The sequence below is a fragment of the Neolamprologus brichardi genome, chromosome 3 (assembly GCF_056152115.1).
Source record: "Neolamprologus brichardi isolate AB-2024 chromosome 3, ASM5615211v1, whole genome shotgun sequence".
Classification (NCBI taxonomy): Eukaryota; Metazoa; Chordata; class Actinopteri; order Cichliformes; family Cichlidae; genus Neolamprologus; species Neolamprologus brichardi.
Window position 1 is genome coordinate 31,746,080 of NC_142106.1, and position 18,176 is coordinate 31,764,255.

The 18,176-nt window shown below is 45.5% G+C and overlaps 1 protein-coding gene and 20 non-coding genes across 22 annotated transcripts in view; 3 read left to right on the forward strand and 18 right to left on the reverse strand.

The window, feature by feature from the left end:
* Positions 1 to 2,377, reverse strand: part of adisspb (adipose secreted signaling protein b) — a 41,319-nt gene extending 38,942 nt beyond the window's left edge. Inside the window, exon 1 of one of the 2 annotated variants that reach the window (XM_087836625.1) lies at positions 2,191 to 2,377. The gene's annotated coding sequence lies outside the window, so the exon portion shown is untranslated. Of the gene's footprint in view, positions 1 to 2,067 lie in introns of both variants that reach the window. The other variant, XM_087836618.1, reaches the window with a different exon arrangement.
* A 2,206-nt stretch (positions 2,378 to 4,583) lies between these two features.
* trnak-cuu (transfer RNA lysine (anticodon CUU)) lies at positions 4,584 to 4,656 on the forward strand. The gene has a single exon. It is a non-coding gene; the product is annotated as a tRNA-Lys (tRNA).
* A 160-nt stretch (positions 4,657 to 4,816) lies between these two features.
* trnan-guu (transfer RNA asparagine (anticodon GUU)) lies at positions 4,817 to 4,890 on the forward strand. The gene has a single exon. It is a non-coding gene; the product is annotated as a tRNA-Asn (tRNA).
* Positions 4,891 to 5,398: 508 nt separating this feature from the next.
* On the forward strand, positions 5,399 to 5,472 carry trnan-guu (transfer RNA asparagine (anticodon GUU)). Its single transcript has one exon. It is a non-coding gene; the product is annotated as a tRNA-Asn (tRNA).
* Positions 5,473 to 5,926: 454 nt separating this feature from the next.
* trnak-cuu (transfer RNA lysine (anticodon CUU)) lies at positions 5,927 to 5,999 on the reverse strand. The gene has a single exon. It is a non-coding gene; the product is annotated as a tRNA-Lys (tRNA).
* Positions 6,000 to 8,216: 2,217 nt separating this feature from the next.
* On the reverse strand, positions 8,217 to 8,290 carry trnan-guu (transfer RNA asparagine (anticodon GUU)). The gene has a single exon. It is a non-coding gene; the product is annotated as a tRNA-Asn (tRNA).
* Positions 8,291 to 8,736: 446 nt separating this feature from the next.
* trnan-guu (transfer RNA asparagine (anticodon GUU)) lies at positions 8,737 to 8,810 on the reverse strand. The gene has a single exon. It is a non-coding gene; the product is annotated as a tRNA-Asn (tRNA).
* A 616-nt stretch (positions 8,811 to 9,426) lies between these two features.
* Positions 9,427 to 9,500, reverse strand: trnan-guu (transfer RNA asparagine (anticodon GUU)). The gene has a single exon. It is a non-coding gene; the product is annotated as a tRNA-Asn (tRNA).
* A 616-nt stretch (positions 9,501 to 10,116) lies between these two features.
* On the reverse strand, positions 10,117 to 10,190 carry trnan-guu (transfer RNA asparagine (anticodon GUU)). Its single transcript has one exon. It is a non-coding gene; the product is annotated as a tRNA-Asn (tRNA).
* Positions 10,191 to 10,636: 446 nt separating this feature from the next.
* trnan-guu (transfer RNA asparagine (anticodon GUU)) lies at positions 10,637 to 10,710 on the reverse strand. The gene has a single exon. It is a non-coding gene; the product is annotated as a tRNA-Asn (tRNA).
* Positions 10,711 to 11,326: 616 nt separating this feature from the next.
* Positions 11,327 to 11,400, reverse strand: trnan-guu (transfer RNA asparagine (anticodon GUU)). The gene has a single exon. It is a non-coding gene; the product is annotated as a tRNA-Asn (tRNA).
* Positions 11,401 to 11,846: 446 nt separating this feature from the next.
* On the reverse strand, positions 11,847 to 11,920 carry trnan-guu (transfer RNA asparagine (anticodon GUU)). The gene has a single exon. It is a non-coding gene; the product is annotated as a tRNA-Asn (tRNA).
* A 616-nt stretch (positions 11,921 to 12,536) lies between these two features.
* Positions 12,537 to 12,610, reverse strand: trnan-guu (transfer RNA asparagine (anticodon GUU)). The gene has a single exon. It is a non-coding gene; the product is annotated as a tRNA-Asn (tRNA).
* A 624-nt stretch (positions 12,611 to 13,234) lies between these two features.
* On the reverse strand, positions 13,235 to 13,308 carry trnan-guu (transfer RNA asparagine (anticodon GUU)). Its single transcript has one exon. It is a non-coding gene; the product is annotated as a tRNA-Asn (tRNA).
* Positions 13,309 to 13,924: 616 nt separating this feature from the next.
* On the reverse strand, positions 13,925 to 13,998 carry trnan-guu (transfer RNA asparagine (anticodon GUU)). The gene has a single exon. It is a non-coding gene; the product is annotated as a tRNA-Asn (tRNA).
* A 624-nt stretch (positions 13,999 to 14,622) lies between these two features.
* Positions 14,623 to 14,696, reverse strand: trnan-guu (transfer RNA asparagine (anticodon GUU)). The gene has a single exon. It is a non-coding gene; the product is annotated as a tRNA-Asn (tRNA).
* A 616-nt stretch (positions 14,697 to 15,312) lies between these two features.
* trnan-guu (transfer RNA asparagine (anticodon GUU)) lies at positions 15,313 to 15,386 on the reverse strand. Its single transcript has one exon. It is a non-coding gene; the product is annotated as a tRNA-Asn (tRNA).
* A 446-nt stretch (positions 15,387 to 15,832) lies between these two features.
* On the reverse strand, positions 15,833 to 15,906 carry trnan-guu (transfer RNA asparagine (anticodon GUU)). Its single transcript has one exon. It is a non-coding gene; the product is annotated as a tRNA-Asn (tRNA).
* Positions 15,907 to 16,522: 616 nt separating this feature from the next.
* On the reverse strand, positions 16,523 to 16,596 carry trnan-guu (transfer RNA asparagine (anticodon GUU)). Its single transcript has one exon. It is a non-coding gene; the product is annotated as a tRNA-Asn (tRNA).
* Positions 16,597 to 17,042: 446 nt separating this feature from the next.
* Positions 17,043 to 17,116, reverse strand: trnan-guu (transfer RNA asparagine (anticodon GUU)). Its single transcript has one exon. It is a non-coding gene; the product is annotated as a tRNA-Asn (tRNA).
* A 616-nt stretch (positions 17,117 to 17,732) lies between these two features.
* Positions 17,733 to 17,806, reverse strand: trnan-guu (transfer RNA asparagine (anticodon GUU)). The gene has a single exon. It is a non-coding gene; the product is annotated as a tRNA-Asn (tRNA).
* Between the last annotated feature and the right edge of the window lie 370 nt (positions 17,807 to 18,176).

Sequence of the window (18,176 nt, forward strand, 5' to 3'; positions counted from 1 at the left end):
GTGTTTCTAAGCAAGGCAAGTAGGACAATGCAATGCTATACAATGTCACGCATTCATGGCAGGTGGGGCTAAGAAAACAAATGTCACTGTTAATTACACAAAGTTACTAAATACTGACAATATTCGCAGCAGTAAACATGTGGGTGGTCTACAGCAATGTTTAGGTAGGTGTTAGGGCTGTTCATATAACGATATCGGATGACGATATAAAAACTTCTATTGTTTCATTTTACACTATAGTTTGTTTCGTGGTGTCACAAAATAAACTGTTTATGGCAATATTTTTTATTGTTTTGATGGTCACTGTAGTGGCTATATTAATTTCTTAAAGTTCCCTCTTTCTCTTACATTTAATATAACCACACTACAGACAGACAAGCATTTGTTTTTATGCTTTGTAGTTAGCAACAATGACGGTAAAACCACCGTGTCCGCTTGTTTATGTTCCACATAACCCTTTCACAATAAAGCTCAAGATCCTGTTGAGACTTTTCAAAATAAACTGAATCATGTGAAAGATGCAGTGTTTACGAATGAGAAGCAAAAAAGAGCCGTCAGGTGCTAAAAAATAAACTTAAGACTCAAACGTTAGAACAGGCTTTTCCCCGCAGCACGCTGTGTAATAAATACTCACAAAGAAAACGGCGGCCATTACAACTTATGTCTAAAAATGTAGTTTCATGCATCAGCTAAAACAATCGACTCCAGGTACGCGACGTGCAGCTGGAAACACTTCCCGCAAGTCGAGCTGCCCGAGATTCACAGAATTTACAGAAAATGTTACATTTTTGTGATTTATATCGTTATCGGACCATAGATGTCTTAATATCGGGATATGAGATTTTGGTCATATCGCACAGCCCTAGTAGGTGTTAAGTAACATCCATATAAACCCCAGACTTTCCCTGCAAAAGACTGTCTTGCAATAACATAAATCAATGCCATTTGCTTCAGCAGTTTTAATTTTGTGGCTCATCACCTGTTGCTGTATTTCCACACTGACTCAACCTGTGAAATTGCAAGGCCTTGTTTCTTCAAAGGGCAAACCTCATTTATATGCATGACCCCTCATTTAAACCACTAAGCCCAGCCAGGCTTTGTCACCGTCAATGCTGTCACAGCTCTGCACCACGGCCCATAAATTAAAACTGCAGATGCCACAGAGAGCAGCAACAGGTACTTGTTATTTTAAGGAGGTGATTTGCACCCTGTAAAACAGGCACAAACTGGCAGCAACGGGAACCATAACATATTTATAGTTAGCATGTCCTGACTACACTATTACGTAACCGAAGTTGTGGACCTCGCTCACACTTTTTGCTGCACGTGGAAGCCACCACAGCACAAAATCACACTGATGCATGAATTATGAAGTGAATGTACGCTTGATTTAGGGAACATTTAGGTACTGGTTTTGTTTTTGGTTTTGCCAAATCCACATTGGTATTTGAAATATGAGACAGCTTAGCTGGCAGTGAGTGATATTTTCTTAAGCTTTTATGTGTTTGTACGAGTTATTCAAAGGACTACTCTTTTTTTAACCTCTCAGAAGCTTTCAAAGACTCTGTCAAGTCTCATTTAATCACTTTTAAAGGCACCACTAGCATCTAAATTTGTGCTGATGGATTTTATGTTGCTTTATGAATACAGCTTTAAATGCAGACCATTAAAACTCTTACACCCAAACTCAGTCACAGCCATGCTGGTTTTTCCCCGAGCTTTTCCTGCAGAGCAACAAAGAAAGTACAAGTGGAAGAAGAAGCAAGAATTACTTTTGCACGAAACATGAAGCATTAGGAGCTAAATGTGCAGAGGTGAGGTCACAAATAAAGGGCTCTGTTAGTTTCTCTGGTGCACTTCTTTGTAGTAACACTAGAATTATCACACAGTCGTCACAGTGAGTAAAGCGTGCAGCATCGACAATTACTACAATTGCACGTCTGTCTACACAAAGACTCCCTCCTCATCCAGCCAACCAGCCAGGTGGTTTGTTGCTTTCCTCTTAAAAAGTTACCGCGTTTCACAAACGGTCGGGGCTTTCTTTTGTTTTGCTTCCTTGTTGCTTACCTTTACTCACACCATACGGAAATCGTACATTTAACCGTGGGGTTAAGTGGAAACCTTCTCCGAAACACGTAGCAGCAGCAGCAGCAACAGCCTCTGAAAATCAGGCGGGCACCAAACCCTCACCTCTCGCCTCCTGTTCTACTTTCCTCAGTCGGATGATTTCCGCATTTGGTCACGTGGTGCGGCTGCGGGTGTTGCGCTTCCAAGTCTATATTTTACAAAAGCGAAAAAGGCGGTGGTGCAAAAGCAGAAACGTTCCTCTCTACTCTATGTGCTGCAAAAGAGTGACAGTCAAAGCTGGCTGTAAAACACTCCCAGTCTCCTCTTTCATCCTCGGGGTTTACTGTAGCGGATAGCGCCATCTGGCAGTGCTTTCTGCGCATGGGCAAACTCTAAATGAAGTTCTGTCCCTGACTCTGAAGATAATGTGTTTTTATTGCAGATACATATTACATCGCTTGATTTAACTTGGTTTTATTAAAAGATATGTCTTCAAACATCACAGCTGCCGGCCAAACTTAAACCAAACAAACAAATGTTAGTTAGTAGTACTGACCCACTGTCCTAAAACCCCAGTTTATTAGCACTACTACTTCATTTCACTGCATTGTATTGGTCCTGTATGCTTCATGTGGAGCATCAGAGACGGTCATCTTCCCAAGACCATTTAGTCACTGGACTGATGTTAAAAGGCGCAGACAGGATTACAGATAATTAAAATGCACACCATAAAGAAAACATACTTAGCTGATGCACAGAGGAATCGTGACATGTTGCACGCTTTCTGTGGTAAACAAGTTAAACCTTGGTGCGCACGTGCAGTCATTTGCTTTGCCATTCAATAACATTATGCTGCTTTTATTTATGACATGGCCGGGCGGATCCAAAGTGGCCCTCTGGCCGGTGGTGGTCCCCGGACAATATTTCGCAAAAGACGTGGTTTAGGACTCTTTACCATGCTGTACCCTTGCATTAATCCTCCTCCGCGAACAGAGGAAAACGTGCTTGATGAGAAGGTGTCAGCCTGTTATTAAGTGTCGTTAAACCTTGTTAAACAAATAAATTATTAACCAAGGTGAAGTGGTTTCCCCTACCTTTCTTTTATTATTATTTTGTATTTGTTGTTTATTTCCTGTATGGCAAATAAACACCCGCACCGAGCGCGTGAAAGTCGGTAAGCTCAAGTTTGAGTTTTCAGCCAGCTAGCGGAGTTAACTTGTAACATCAAGCCAAACCTTAAGGTAGGATTATGGAGAACATAGAAGAATTTAGTGACGTGTTTCAGTTGAACTGTTTAGAGTTTGTTGGAAAACAATGCTAATGTTAATGTCAGGTTAATAACTGGTGACTGAAGGCTGCCACGTAGATGCGACACCGTAAACTTGCAGTTTTAGCTAGCTTTTACAGTCACGTTAAATTGGCGTGATACACTAAAATTTGACCTTTCACACGTGTAAATTTTAAATTTGAGAACAGATTAGTGGAAAACGTCAAAAGCTAATAACAAAGGCATTTGAAAGCATTTATCATATACTTTAATAAACAATCATGGCTTAAGACACCTTGCATCTTACATAACATTACACGTTATATCAAAACAGACAAGGAAGAAGAAAAACACTGATAACAACAATGATAAATATGATTTAAAAACATGTCAATTCAATTTTATTTATATAGCGTTAAATCACAACAACAGTCACCTCAAGGCGCTTTATATTGTACAGTAGATCCTACAATAATAGATATAGAGAAAAACACAGCAATAATTTCACCCCCTATGAGCAGGCACTTTGGCGACAGTGGGAAGGAAAAACTCCCTTTTAACGGGAAGAAAACTCCGGCAGAAGCAGGCTCAGGGAGGGGCAGCCGGTCGCTGCAGATGGCAGAAGGCAAACAGGATAAAGACACGCTGTGGAAGAGAGACAGAGATTAATAGCAGGTACGATTCAATGCAGAGAGGTTTATTAATACATAGTGAGTGAGAAAGGTAACTGGAAAGGAAAAACTCAATGCATCATGGGAATCCCCCGCAGCCTACGTCTATTGCAGCATAACTAAGGGAGGATTCAGGATCACCTGATCCAGCCCTAACTATATGCTTTAGCAAAAAAGGAAAGTTTTAAGCCTAATCTTAAAAGCAGAGATGTCACTGCAAAAGATGTTAACGGATCACAGTGGTCCCTTTTTTTAACAGCGCATTTCAAAAGTGGACAAGAGGGTCACTTACCTCCGCCTTCGGGTTGGGAAATGGGTCCTGACTGTTGTTAGTACTTATGCGCCAAACAACAGTTCAGAGTACCCAGCCTTCTTGGAGTAACTGAGTGGGGTGCTGGAGAGCACCTCATCTGGTGACTGTTGTTCTACTGGAAGACTTCAATGTTCACATGGGCAACTACAGTGAAACTTGGATGGGCGTGATTGGAAGGAATGGCAGCACATGGATAAACACATGCATAAACACACTATCCATGTGTAAATTCATAAAACTTAGTCTACTGTGTCAATAATCATTAGCCCGGCTAGCTCAGTCGGTAGAGCATGAGACTCTTAATCTCAGGGTCGTGGGTTCGAGCCCCACGTTGGGCGCAACATTTTCAATCCCAGGTGTCATCACCTGAATTTTTTTTTCTTCATTGACAGCATGATCTGTCTTCCATGTTTGAAAAAACTGAAGAATATTAAAAAAAAGCTATGTACTACCCCTTGTAACTTTCAAAATTAGTCCCTCCGTGTTCTCTTCCATGTAGTCTCTGTGGCGCAATCGGTTAGCGCGTTCGGCTGTTAACCGAAAGGTTGGTGGTTCGAGCCCACCCAGGGACGGCAAGTTTTTTTGTTGTTTTTTCTTTCTTTTTCTTCATGTCTTTGGGTTAATGCAACTTTACAAAGCTTTGTAGTAATTTCTGGACCCCCACCCTTTTCCCCCCTTGTAAAACATTATTCACAATATAGATAATTACTCTACAATTACAGAAATACTGTATTTCTGCTTTTACTATCCAGTGTGAGTTGCCAGTTTTAAATTTGAACAGTAAGTACAGAGAAACTGCAGTCTCCTGCCTTCCCTTTCTGCTGCTGCCCATCCCCCTCACTTGAGCGCTTGTGGCCTTCCTCCATTTTTATTTTCCCGTGTTTGCTTGTCTTGTCACAAAAACAGGGAATAGTCATCGTCCCTGAGTGGGCTCGAACCACCAACCTTTCGTTAGTAGTCGAACGCGCAAACCGATTGCGCCACAGAGACAATACGTAACCCCGCACTGGCTTTGACACAGTATTGCTGTGTGTGCGCTCAACAACCGGCGGAGGGAAACGACGAGGGCTGTGCCATGTCGTCTCTGTGGCGCAATCGGTTAGCGCGTTCGGCTGTTAACCGAAAGGTTGGTGGTTCGAGCCCACCCAGGGACGTCTCATTTTATTCCAGCCTTACTTAAAATAGAAGATTATAGATGTTTGTAATGCAACGGGGGAGAGCTGGAATCAGAAACACTGAGACAAGGAAAGGTATCCTGCATGTAACTGCTTGAGATGTATTTTGAATTCAAACATCTTGATGCATACTCAATCATTCAGGTAAATAAATCACAAAAGGTTGATGTTGTTCATCTGCATGTAGCATTTTCAGTGGGAGAAACAGATGAACAGGATCAACCTTTGGGATCCATATCTAAACCACGTGTGAAGCACAGCTTAAAGACATAGTAAGAATTTACCACTCGCGGTTTGGTATTTCACAAACACATATTGAAATGTTTCTGTTTTAATAAATTCAAACTAATGGATTTATTTCTTTTAAATTAAGTAACACTTATGAACTACTTCTCCGGATATGGTAGGAAAAGAAAAAAGAAAACTTTCAAAGCGCCCAACGTGGGGCTCGAACCCACGACCCTGAGATTAAGAGTCTCATGCTCTACCGACTGAGCTAGCCGGGCTACTCCCCGGATATCGGGGATTGGATCAGCTCAAGAGTTTGGTTCCTGAGTATCATCCTCAGAGTCATTCCCATACCCTCACATCCAAGCAAAGACTGCCGTGATCTTAGTGATGAAAAGCCCAGGTCCAGTTTACAAACAGATAGGTGGACACCAGCTTATATTAAGTAAAGGGCAAACCTTGATAAAACGGACAGAGCAGTGGAGTAGCCAAGGCAATAGAAAAATATAAAACTCGATTACTAAAATATAATTTATATCACAAAAGTACGGTGGCCCTGAGAGGCCAAACGGACTGCAACTTCAGAAAACACTTGCAAAAAGAAAAATGCTGCAAAAAGAAAAACACTTGCAAAAAGAAAAATGCTGCAAAAAGAAAAAACACTTGCAAAAAGAAAAATGCTGCAAAAAGAAAAACACTTGCAAAGAGAAAAACACTTGCAAAAAGAAAAACGCTGCAAAAAGAAAAAACACTTGCAAAAAGAAAAATGCTGCAAAAAGAAAAACACTTGCAAAAAGAAAAATGCTGCAAAAAGAAAAACGCTGCAAAAAGAAAAATGCTGCAAAAAGAAAAAACACTTGCAAAAAGAAAAATGCTGCAAAAAGAAAAGCACTTGCAAAAAGAAAAACACTTGCAAAAAGAAAAGCGCTGCAAAAAGAAAAGCGCTGCAAAAGCACACACAACACAACGGAAATAGGAAAAAACACAACGGAAATGTTTCTGGGGAGACAATAACCGGACGGACCAGTTGACCAAAACATGCTAACAAGTGCACTGGGACTGGGAAACACTTCAACGAAGTGGAAGCAGAGCGGCCAAAGAGTAAACTTTCAAAAGTAAGTTCTGAATATTATGTCACTTATTTATGTGCAAATATTTAATAACGAGGAACATTAAAACATTACTGTTGGCCACATGCCGGCAAAGTTATGTGACATTAGCGATGTTTGTACTTTCAGCGTTTACTTTGTTTTAAAGTCTTTACTTTATACGCCATTCGATAGTCGACCTTAATCTTACAGAGAATGTGATGATTTTGAGGATAATTAAAGTCAGTCATATATCCACAAACACAACATTTCCGTTGTGTTTTTTCCTATTTCCGTTGTGTTGTGTGGGCTTTTGCAGCGCTTTTCTTTTTGCAGCGCTTTTCTTTTTGCAAGTGTTTTTCTTTTTGCAGCGCTTTTCTTTTTGCAAGTGTTTTTCTTTTTGCAGCGCTTTTCTTTTTGCAAGTGTTTTTCTTTTTGCAGCGCTTTTCTTTTTGCAAGTGTTTTTTCTTTTTGCAGCATTTTTCTTTTTGCAGCGTTTTTCTTTTTGCAAGTGTTTTTCTTTTTGCAAGTGTTTTTCTTTTTGCAGCATTTTTCTTTTTGCAAGTGTTTTTCTTTTTGCAGCATTTTTCTTTTTGCACGTGTTTTTTCTTTTTGCAAGTGTTTTTCTTTTTGCAGGTGTTTTTCTTTTTGCAGCATTTTTCTTTTTGCAGCATTTTTCTTTTTGCAAGTGTTTTCTGAAGTTGCAGTCCGTTTGGACTCTCAGGGCCACCGTACAGAAGAGATTTAAAACTGTTAAAAATAAACCGATTGCGCCACAGAGACTGACAACGTGCAACCCACACGTGTCGACACTGGACGGGGGACTGGGGGAGGGTGCACCGATCTTTTTGGTTGTGGGGTAAACGATTGTGCAACAGAGACTGCGTAAAGCCAAGAGGGGACGTCGAGAGAGGACCAGGTGGCTGTCTGGAGGTGCTCTGGTACTTCCTCTCCATACGGTAGCCCTTATTGTTTAAAGCATGTGACTGGTAGGTAATGAACTTGGAAATCAGTATTCAGTTGCGGACGACCAACCAGCACCGCAAAGAAGCGTATTACCCTTGATAAAACGGTTGACTGGGTTTGTCAAATGACCAAATCTAGAATTGAGACTATTGTGAAACCATCGCATTCTGAGGGAGCAGTTGCACTGCACGTTTGTTCAGCGTTCTGCATTACCTGGCAGTAATAGTTATACGGTCCTTGGATGGCAGTCAGTATGCAGTTGCGGACGGACAACACCACCCCAAAGAACCATATCACCCTTGATAAAACGGTGGACTGGCTTCATCAAACGACCAAGTATAGCATGGACACTATTGTGAAACAACACAATTGCTTTCTGAGGCAGCAGTTGCACTGCACGCTTGTGCAGCATTCTGCATTACCTGGCAATAACAGTGATATCGTCCCTGGGTGGGCTTGAACCACCAACCTTTCGGTTAACAGCCGAACGCGCTAACCGATTGCGCCACAGAGACTGACAGCGTGCAACCCACACGTGTCGAGACTGGACGGGGGACTGGGGGAGGGTGTTCCGATCTTTTTGGTTGTGGGGTAAACGATTGTGCAACAGAGACTGCGTAAAGCCAAGCAGGGACGTCGAGAGAGGACCAGGTGGCTGTCTGGAGGTGCTCTGGTACTTCCTCTCCATACGGTAGCCCTTATTGTTTAAAGCATGTGACTGGTAGGTAATGAACTTGGAAATCAGTATTCCGTTGCGGACGAACAACCAGCACCCCAAAGAAGCATATTACACTTGATAAAACGGTTGTGTTCATCAAACAACCGTCCTGGTTATAACATATTTGGTTATGACATGGTCATAACATGGTTGGTTAAAAATGCTGTATGCAACATAACTGTGATAACAGTTGCACTGCAAGTTTGTGCAGCATTCTGCATTACCTGGCAATAACAGTGATATCGTCCCTGGGTGGGCTTGAACCACCAACCTTTCGGTTAACAGCCGAACGCGCTAACCGATTGCGCCACAGAGACTGACAGCGTGCAACCCACACGTGTCGAGACTGGACGGGGGACGGGGGGAGGGTGTTTTTGGTTGTGTGGTGAACGATTGTGCAACAGAGACTGCGTAAAGCCAAGAGGGGACGTCGAGAGAGGACCAGGTGGCTGTCTGGAGGTGCTCTGGTACTTCCTCTCCATACGGTAGCCCTTATTGTTTAAAGCATGTGACTGGTAGGTAATGAACTTGGAAATCAGTATTCAGTTGCGGACGACCAACCAGCACCGCAAAGAAGCGTATTACCCTTGATAAAACGGTTGACTGGGTTTGTCAAATGACCAAATCTAGAATTGAGACTATTGTGAAACCATCGCATTCTGAGGGAGCAGTTGCACTGCACGTTTGTTCAGCGTTCTGCATTACCTGGCAGTAATAGTTATACGGTCCTTGGATGGCAGTCAGTATGCAGTTGCGGACGGACAACACCACCCCAAAGAATTATATCACCCTTGATAAAACGGTTGACTGGCTTCATCAAACGACCAAGTATACCATGGACACTATTTTGAAACAACACAATTGCTTTCTGAGGCAGCAGTTGCACTGCACACTTGTGCAGCGTTCTGCGTTACCTGGCAATAACAGTGATGTCGTCCCTGGGTGGGCTTGAACCACCAACCTTTCGGTTAACAGCCGAACGCGCTAACCGATTGCGCCACAAAGACTGACAACGTGCAACCCACATGTGTCGAGACTGGACGGGGGACGGGGGGAGGGTGTTTTTGGTTGTGTGGTGAACGATTGTGCAACAGAGACTGCGTAAAGCCAAGAGGGGACGTCGAGAGAGGACCAGGTGGCTGTCTGGAGGTGCTCTGGTACTTCCTCTCCATACGGTAGCCCTTATTGTTTAAAGCATGTGACTGGTAGGTAATGAACTTGGAAATCAGTATTCAGTTGCGGACGACCAACCAGCACCGCAAAGAAGCGTATTACCCTTGATAAAACGGTTGACTGGGTTTGTCAAATGACCAAATCTAGAATTGAGACTATTGTGAAACCATCGCATTCTGAGGGAGCAGTTGCACTGCACGTTTGTTCAGCGTTCTGCATTACCTGGCAGTAATAGTTATACGGTCCTTGGATGGCAGTCAGTATGCAGTTGCGGACGGACAACACCACCCCAAAGAACCATATCACCCTTGATAAAACGGTGGACTGGCTTCATCAAACGACCAAGTATAGCATGGACACTATTGTGAAACAACACAATTGCTTTCTGAGGCAGCAGTTGCACTGCACGCTTGTGCAGCATTCTGCATTACCTGGCAATAACAGTGATATCGTCCCTGGGTGGGCTTGAACCACCAACCTTTCGGTTAACAGCCGAACGCGCTAACCGATTGCGCCACAGAGACTGACAGCGTGCAACCCACACGTGTCGAGACTGGACGGGGGACTGGGGGAGGGTGTTCCGATCTTTTTGGTTGTGGGGTAAACGATTGTGCAACAGAGACTGCGTAAAGCCAAGCAGGGACGTCGAGAGAGGACCAGGTGGCTGTCTGGAGGTGCTCTGGTACTTCCTCTCCATACGGTAGCCCTTATTGTTTAAAGCATGTGACTGGTAGGTAATGAACTTGGAAATCAGTATTCCGTTGCGGACGAACAACCAGCACCCCAAAGAAGCATATTACACTTGATAAAACGGTTGTGTTCATCAAACAACCGTCCTGGTTATAACATATTTGGTTATGACATGGTCATAACATGGTTGGTTAAAAATGCTGTATGCAACATAACTGTGATAACAGTTGCACTGCAAGTTTGTGCAGCATTCTGCATTACCTGGCAATAACAGTGATATCGTCCCTGGGTGGGCTTGAACCACCAACCTTTCGGTTAACAGCCGAACGCGCTAACCGATTGCGCCACAGAGACTGACAGCGTGCAACCCACACGTGTCGAGACTGGACGGGGGACGGGGGGAGGGTGTTTTTGGTTGTGTGGTGAACGATTGTGCAACAGAGACTGCGTAAAGCCAAGAGGGGACGTCGAGAGAGGACCAGGTGGCTGTCTGGAGGTGCTCTGGTACTTCCTCTCCATACGGTAGCCCTTATTGTTTAAAGCATGTGACTGGTAGGTAATGAACTTGGAAATCAGTATTCAGTTGCGGACGACCAACCAGCACCGCAAAGAAGCGTATTACCCTTGATAAAACGGTTGACTGGGTTTGTCAAATGACCAAATCTAGAATTGAGACTATTGTGAAACCATCGCATTCTGAGGGAGCAGTTGCACTGCACGTTTGTTCAGCGTTCTGCATTACCTGGCAGTAATAGTTATACGGTCCTTGGATGGCAGTCAGTATGCAGTTGCGGACGGACAACACCACCCCAAAGAACCATATCACCCTTGATAAAACGGTGGACTGGCTTCATCAAACGACCAAGTATAGCATGGACACTATTGTGAAACAACACAATTGCTTTCTGAGGCAGCAGTTGCACTGCACGCTTGTGCAGCATTCTGCATTACCTGGCAATAACAGTGATATCGTCCCTGGGTGGGCTTGAACCACCAACCTTTCGGTTAACAGCCGAACGCGCTAGCCGATTGCGCCACAGAGACTGACAGCGTGCAACCCACACGTGTCGAGACTGGACGGGGGACTGGGGGAGGGTGTTCCGATCTTTTTGGTTGTGGGGTAAACGATTGTGCAACAGAGACTGCGTAAAGCCAAGCAGGGACGTCGAGAGAGGACCAGGTGGCTGTCTGGAGGTGCTCTGGTACTTCCTCTCCATACGGTAGCCCTTATTGTTTAAAGCATGTGACTGGTAGGTAATGAACTTGGAAATCAGTATTCCGTTGCGGACGAACAACCAGCACCCCAAAGAAGCATATTACACTTGATAAAACGGTTGTGTTCATCAAACAACCGTCCTGGTTATAACATATTTGGTTATGACATGGTCATAACATGGTTGGTTAAAAATGCTGTAAGCAACATAACTGTGATAACAGTTGCACTGCAAGTTTGTGCAGCATTCTGCATTACCTGGCAATGACATTGATATCGTCCCTGGGTGGGCTTGAACCACCAACCTTTCGGTTAACAGCCGAACGCGCTAACCGATTGCGCCACAGAGACTGACAACGTGCAACCCACACGTGTCGAGACTGGACGGGGGACTGGGGGAAGGTGTTTTTGGTTGTGTGGTGAACGATTGTGCCACAGAGACTGAGCAAAGCCAAGCAGGGGGGTCGAGAGAGAACCAGGTGGCTGTCTGGAGGTGCTCTGGTACTTCCTCTCCATACGGTAGCCCTTATTGTTTAAAATATGTGACTGGTAGGTAATGAACTTGGAAATCAGTATTCAGTTGCGGACGAACAACCAGCACCCCAAAGAAGCATATTACCCTTGATAAAACGGTTGACTGGGTTTGTCAAATGACCAAATCTAGAATTGAGACTATTGTGAAACCATCGCATTCTGAGGGAGCAGTTGCACTGCACGTTTGTTCAGCGTTCTGCATTACCTGGCAGTAATAGTTATATGGTCCTTGGATGGCAGTCAGTATGCAGTTGAGGACTGACAACACCACCCCAAAGAAGCATATCACCCTTGATAAAACGGTTGACTGGCTTCATCAAACGACCAAGTATAGCATGGACACTATTGTGAAACAACACAATTGCTTTCTGAGGCAGCAGTTGCACTGCACGCTTGTGCAGCATTCTGCATTACCTGGCAATAACAGTGATATCGTCCCTGGGTGGGCTTGAACCACCAACCTTTCGGTTAACAGCCGAACGCGCTAACCGATTGCGCCACAGAGACTGACAGCGTGCAACCCACACGTGTCGAGACTGGACGGGGGACTGGGGGAGGGTGTTCCGATCTTTTTGGTTGTGGGGTAAACGATTGTGCAACAGAGACTGCGTAAAGCCAAGCAGGGACGTCGAGAGAGGACCAGGTGGCTGTCTGGAGGTGCTCTGGTACTTCCTCTCCATACGGTAGCCCTTATTGTTTAAAGCATGTGACTGGTAGGTAATGAACTTGGAAATCAGTATTCAGTTGCGGACGAACAACCAGCACCCCAAAGAAGCACATTACACTTGATAAAACGGTTGACTGGGTTTGTCAAATGACCAAATCTAGAATTGAGACTATTGTGAAACCATCGCATTCTGAGGGAGCAGTTGCACTGCACGTTTGTTCAGCGTTCTGCATTACCTGGCAGTAATAGTTATACGGTCCTTGGATGGCAGTCAGTATGCAGTTGCGGACGGACAACACCACCCCAAAGAATTATATCACCCTTGATAAAACGGTTGACTGGCTTCATCAAACGACCAAGTATACCATGGACACTATTTTGAAACAACACAATTGCTTTCTGAGGCAGCAGTTGCACTGCACACTTGTGCAGCGTTCTGCGTTACCTGGCAATAACAGTGATGTCGTCCCTGGGTGGGCTTGAACCACCAACCTTTCAGTTAACAGCCGAACGCGCTAACCGATTGCGCCACAAAGACTGACAACGTGCAACCCACATGTGTCGAGACTGGACGGGGGACGGGGGGAGGGTGTTTTTGGTTGTGTGGTGAACGATTGTGCAACAGAGACTGCGTAAAGCCAAGAGGGGACGTCGAGAGAGGACCAGGTGGCTGTCTGGAGGTGCTCTGGTACTTCCTCTCCATACGGTAGCCCTTATTGTTTAAAGCATGTGACTGGTAGGTAATGAACTTGGAAATCAGTATTCAGTTGCGGACGACCAACCAGCACCGCAAAGAAGCGTATTACCCTTGATAAAACGGTTGACTGGGTTTGTCAAATGACCAAATCTAGAATTGAGACTATTGTGAAACCATCGCATTCTGAGGGAGCAGTTGCACTGCACGTTTGTTCAGCGTTCTGCATTACCTGGCAGTAATAGTTATACGGTCCTTGGATGGCAGTCAGTATGCAGTTGCGGACGGACAACACCACCCCAAAGAACCATATCACCCTTGATAAAACGGTGGACTGGCTTCATCAAACGACCAAGTATAGCATGGACACTATTGTGAAACAACACAATTGCTTTCTGAGGCAGCAGTTGCACTGCACGCTTGTGCAGCATTCTGCATTACCTGGCAATAACAGTGATATCGTCCCTGGGTGGGCTTGAACCACCAACCTTTCGGTTAACAGCCGAACGCGCTAACCGATTGCGCCACAGAGACTGACAGCGTGCAACCCACACGTGTCGAGACTGGACGGGGGACTGGGGGAGGGTGTTCCGATCTTTTTGGTTGTGGGGTAAACGATTGTGCAACAGAGACTGCGTAAAGCCAAGCAGGGACGTCGAGAGAGGACCAGGTGGCTGTCTGGAGGTGCTCTGGTACTTCCTCTCCATACGGTAGCCCTTATTGTTTAAAGCATGTGACTGGTAGGTAATGAACTTGGAAATCAGTATTCAGTTGCGGACGAACAACCAGCACCCCAAAGAAGCATATTACCCTTGATAAAACGGTTGACTGGGTTTGTCAAATGACCAAATCTAGAATTGAGACTATTGTGAAACCATCGCATTCTGAGGGAGCAGTTGCACTGCACGTTTGTTCAGCGTTCTGCATTACCTGGCAGTAATAGTTATACGGTCCTTGGATGGCAGTCAGTATGCAGTTGCGGACGGACAACACCACCCCAAAGAATTATATCACCCTTGATAAAACGGTTGACTGGCTTCATCAAACGACCAAGTATACCATGGACACTATTTTGAAACAACACAATTGCTTTCTGAGGCAGCAGTTGCACTGCACACTTGTGCAGCGTTCTGCATTACCTGGCAATAACAGTGATGTCGTCCCTGGGTGGGCTTGAACCACCAACCTTTCGGTTAACAGCCGAACGCGCTAACCGATTGCGCCACAAAGACTGACAACGTGCAACCCACATGTGTCGAGACTGGACGGGGGACGGGGGGAGGGTGTTTTTGGTTGTGTGGTGAACGATTGTGCAACAGAGACTGCGTAAAGCCAAGAGGGGACGTCGAGAGAGGACCAGGTGGCTGTCTGGAGGTGCTCTGGTACTTCCTCTCCATACGGTAGCCCTTATTGTTTAAAGCATGTGACTGGTAGGTAATGAACTTGGAAATCAGTATTCAGTTGCGGACGACCAACCAGCACCGCAAAGAAGCGTATTACCCTTGATAAAACGGTTGACTGGGTTTGTCAAATGACCAAATCTAGAATTGAGACTATTGTGAAACCATCGCATTCTGAGGGAGCAGTTGCACTGCACGTTTGTTCAGCGTTCTGCATTACCTGGCAGTAATAGTTATACGGTCCTTGGATGGCAGTCAGTATGCAGTTGCGGACGGACAACACCACCCCAAAGAACCATATCACCCTTGATAAAACGGTGGACTGGCTTCATCAAACGACCAAGTATAGCATGGACACTATTGTGAAACAACACAATTGCTTTCTGAGGCAGCAGTTGCACTGCACGCTTGTGCAGCATTCTGCATTACCTGGCAATAACAGTGATATCGTCCCTGGGTGGGCTTGAACCACCAACCTTTCGGTTAACAGCCGAACGCGCTAACCGATTGCGCCACAGAGACTGACAGCGTGCAACCCACACGTGTCGAGACTGGACGGGGGACTGGGGGAGGGTGTTCCGATCTTTTTGGTTGTGGGGTAAACGATTGTGCAACAGAGACTGCGTAAAGCCAAGCAGGGACGTCGAGAGAGGACCAGGTGGCTGTCTGGAGGTGCTCTGGTACTTCCTCTCCATACGGTAGCCCTTATTGTTTAAAGCATGTGACTGGTAGGTAATGAACTTGGAAATCAGTATTCCGTTGCGGACGAACAACCAGCACCCCAAAGAAGCATATTACACTTGATAAAACGGTTGTGTTCATCAAACAACCGTCCTGGTTATAACATATTTGGTTATGACATGGTCATAACATGGTTGGTTAAAAATGCTGTATGCAACATAACTGTGATAACAGTTGCACTGCAAGTTTGTGTAGCATTCTGCATTACCTGGCAATAACAGTGATATCGTCCCTGGGTGGGCTTGAACCACCAACCTTTCGGTTAACAGCCGAACGCGCTAACCGATTGCGCCACAGAGACTGACAGCGTGCAACCCACACGTGTCGAGACTGGACGGGGGACGGGGGGAGGGTGTTTTTGGTTGTGTGGTGAACGATTGTGCAACAGAGACTGCGTAAAGCCAAGAGGGGACGTCGAGAGAGGACCAGGTGGCTGTCTGGAGGTGCTCTGGTACTTCCTCTCCATACGGTAGCCCTTATTGTTTAAAGCATGTGACTGGTAGGTAATGAACTTGGAAATCAGTATTCAGTTGCGGACGACCAACCAGCACCGCAAAGAAGCGTATTACCCTTGATAAAACGGTTGACTGGGTTTGTCAAATGACCAAATCTAGAATTGAGACTATTGTGAAACCATCGCATTCTGAGGGAGCAGTTGCACTGCACGTTTGTTCAGCGTTCTGCATTACCTGGCAGTAATAGTTATACGGTCCTTGGATGGCAGTCAGTATGCAGTTGCGGACGGACAACACCACCCCAAAGAACCATATCACCCTTGATAAAACGGTGGACTGGCTTCATCAAACGACCAAGTATAGCATGGACACTATTGTGAAACAACACAATTGCTTTCTGAGGCAGCAGTTGCACTGCACGCTTGTGCAGCATTCTGCATTACCTGGCAATAACAGTGATATCGTCCCTGGGTGGGCTTGAACCACCAACCTTTCGGTTAACAGCCGAACGCGCTAGCCGATTGCGCCACAGAGACTGACAGCGTGCAACCCACACGTGTCGAGACTGGACGGGGGACTGGGGGAGGGTGTTCCGATCTTTTTGGTTGTGGGGTAAACGATTGTGCAACAGAGACTGCGTAAAGCCAAGCAGGGACGTCGAGAGAGGACCAGGTGGCTGTCTGGAGGTGCTCTGGTACTTCCTCTCCATACGGTAGCCCTTATTGTTTAAAGCATGTGACTGGTAGGTAATGAACTTGGAAATCAGTATTCCGTTGCGGACGAACAACCAGCACCCCAAAGAAGCATATTACACTTGATAAAACGGTTGTGTTCATCAAACAACCGTCCTGGTTATAACATATTTGGTTATGACATGGTCATAACATGGTTGGTTAAAAATGCTGTATGCAACATAACTGTGATAACAGTTGCACTGCAAGTTTGTGTAGCATTCTGCATTACCTGGCAATAACAGTGATATCGTCCCTGGGTGGGCTTGAACCACCAACTTTTCGGTTAACAGCCGAACGCGCTAACCGATTGCGCCACAGAGACTGACAGCGTGCAACCCACACGTGTCGAGACTGGACGGGGGACGGGGGGAGGGTGTTTTTGGTTGTGTGGTGAACGATTGTGCAACAGAGACTGCGTAAAGCCAAGAGGGGACGTCGAGAGAGGACCAGGTGGCTGTCTGGAGGTGCTCTGGTACTTCCTCTCCATACGGTAGCCCTTATTGTTTAAAGCATGTGACTGGTAGGTAATGAACTTGGAAATCAGTATTCAGTTGCGGACGACCAACCAGCACCGCAAAGAAGCGTATTACCCTTGATAAAACGGTTGACTGGGTTTGTCAAATGACCAAATCTAGAATTGAGACTATTGTGAAACCATCGCATTCTGAGGGAGCAGTTGCACTGCACGTTTGTTCAGCGTTCTGCATTACCTGGCAGTAATAGTTATACGGTCCTTGGATGGCAGTCAGTATGCAGTTGCGGACGGACAACACCACCCCAAAGAATTATATCACCCTTGATAAAACGGTTGACTGGCTTCATCAAACGACCAAGTATACCATGGACACTATTTTGAAACAACACAATTGCTTTCTGAGGCAGCAGTTGCACTGCACACTTGTGCAGCGTTCTGCGTTACCTGGCAATAACAGTGATGTCGTCCCTGGGTGGGCTTGAACCACCAACCTTTCGGTTAACAGCCGAACGCGCTAACCGATTGCGCCACAAAGACTGACAACGTGCAACCCACATGTGTCGAGACTGGACGGGGGACGGGGGGAGGGTGTTTTTGGTTGTGTGGTGAACGATTGTGCAACAGAGACTGCGTAAAGCCAAGAGGGGACGTCGAGAGAGGACCAGGTGGCTGTCTGGAGGTGCTCTGGTACTTCCTCTCCATACGGTAGCCCTTATTGTTTAAAGCATGTGACTGGTAGGTAATGAACTTGGAAATCAGTATTCAGTTGCGGACGACCAACCAGCACCGCAAAGAAGCGTATTACCCTTGATAAAACGGTTGACTGGGTTTGTCAAATGACCAAATCTAGAATTGAGACTATTGTGAAACCATCGCATTCTGAGGGAGCAATTGCACTGCACGTTTG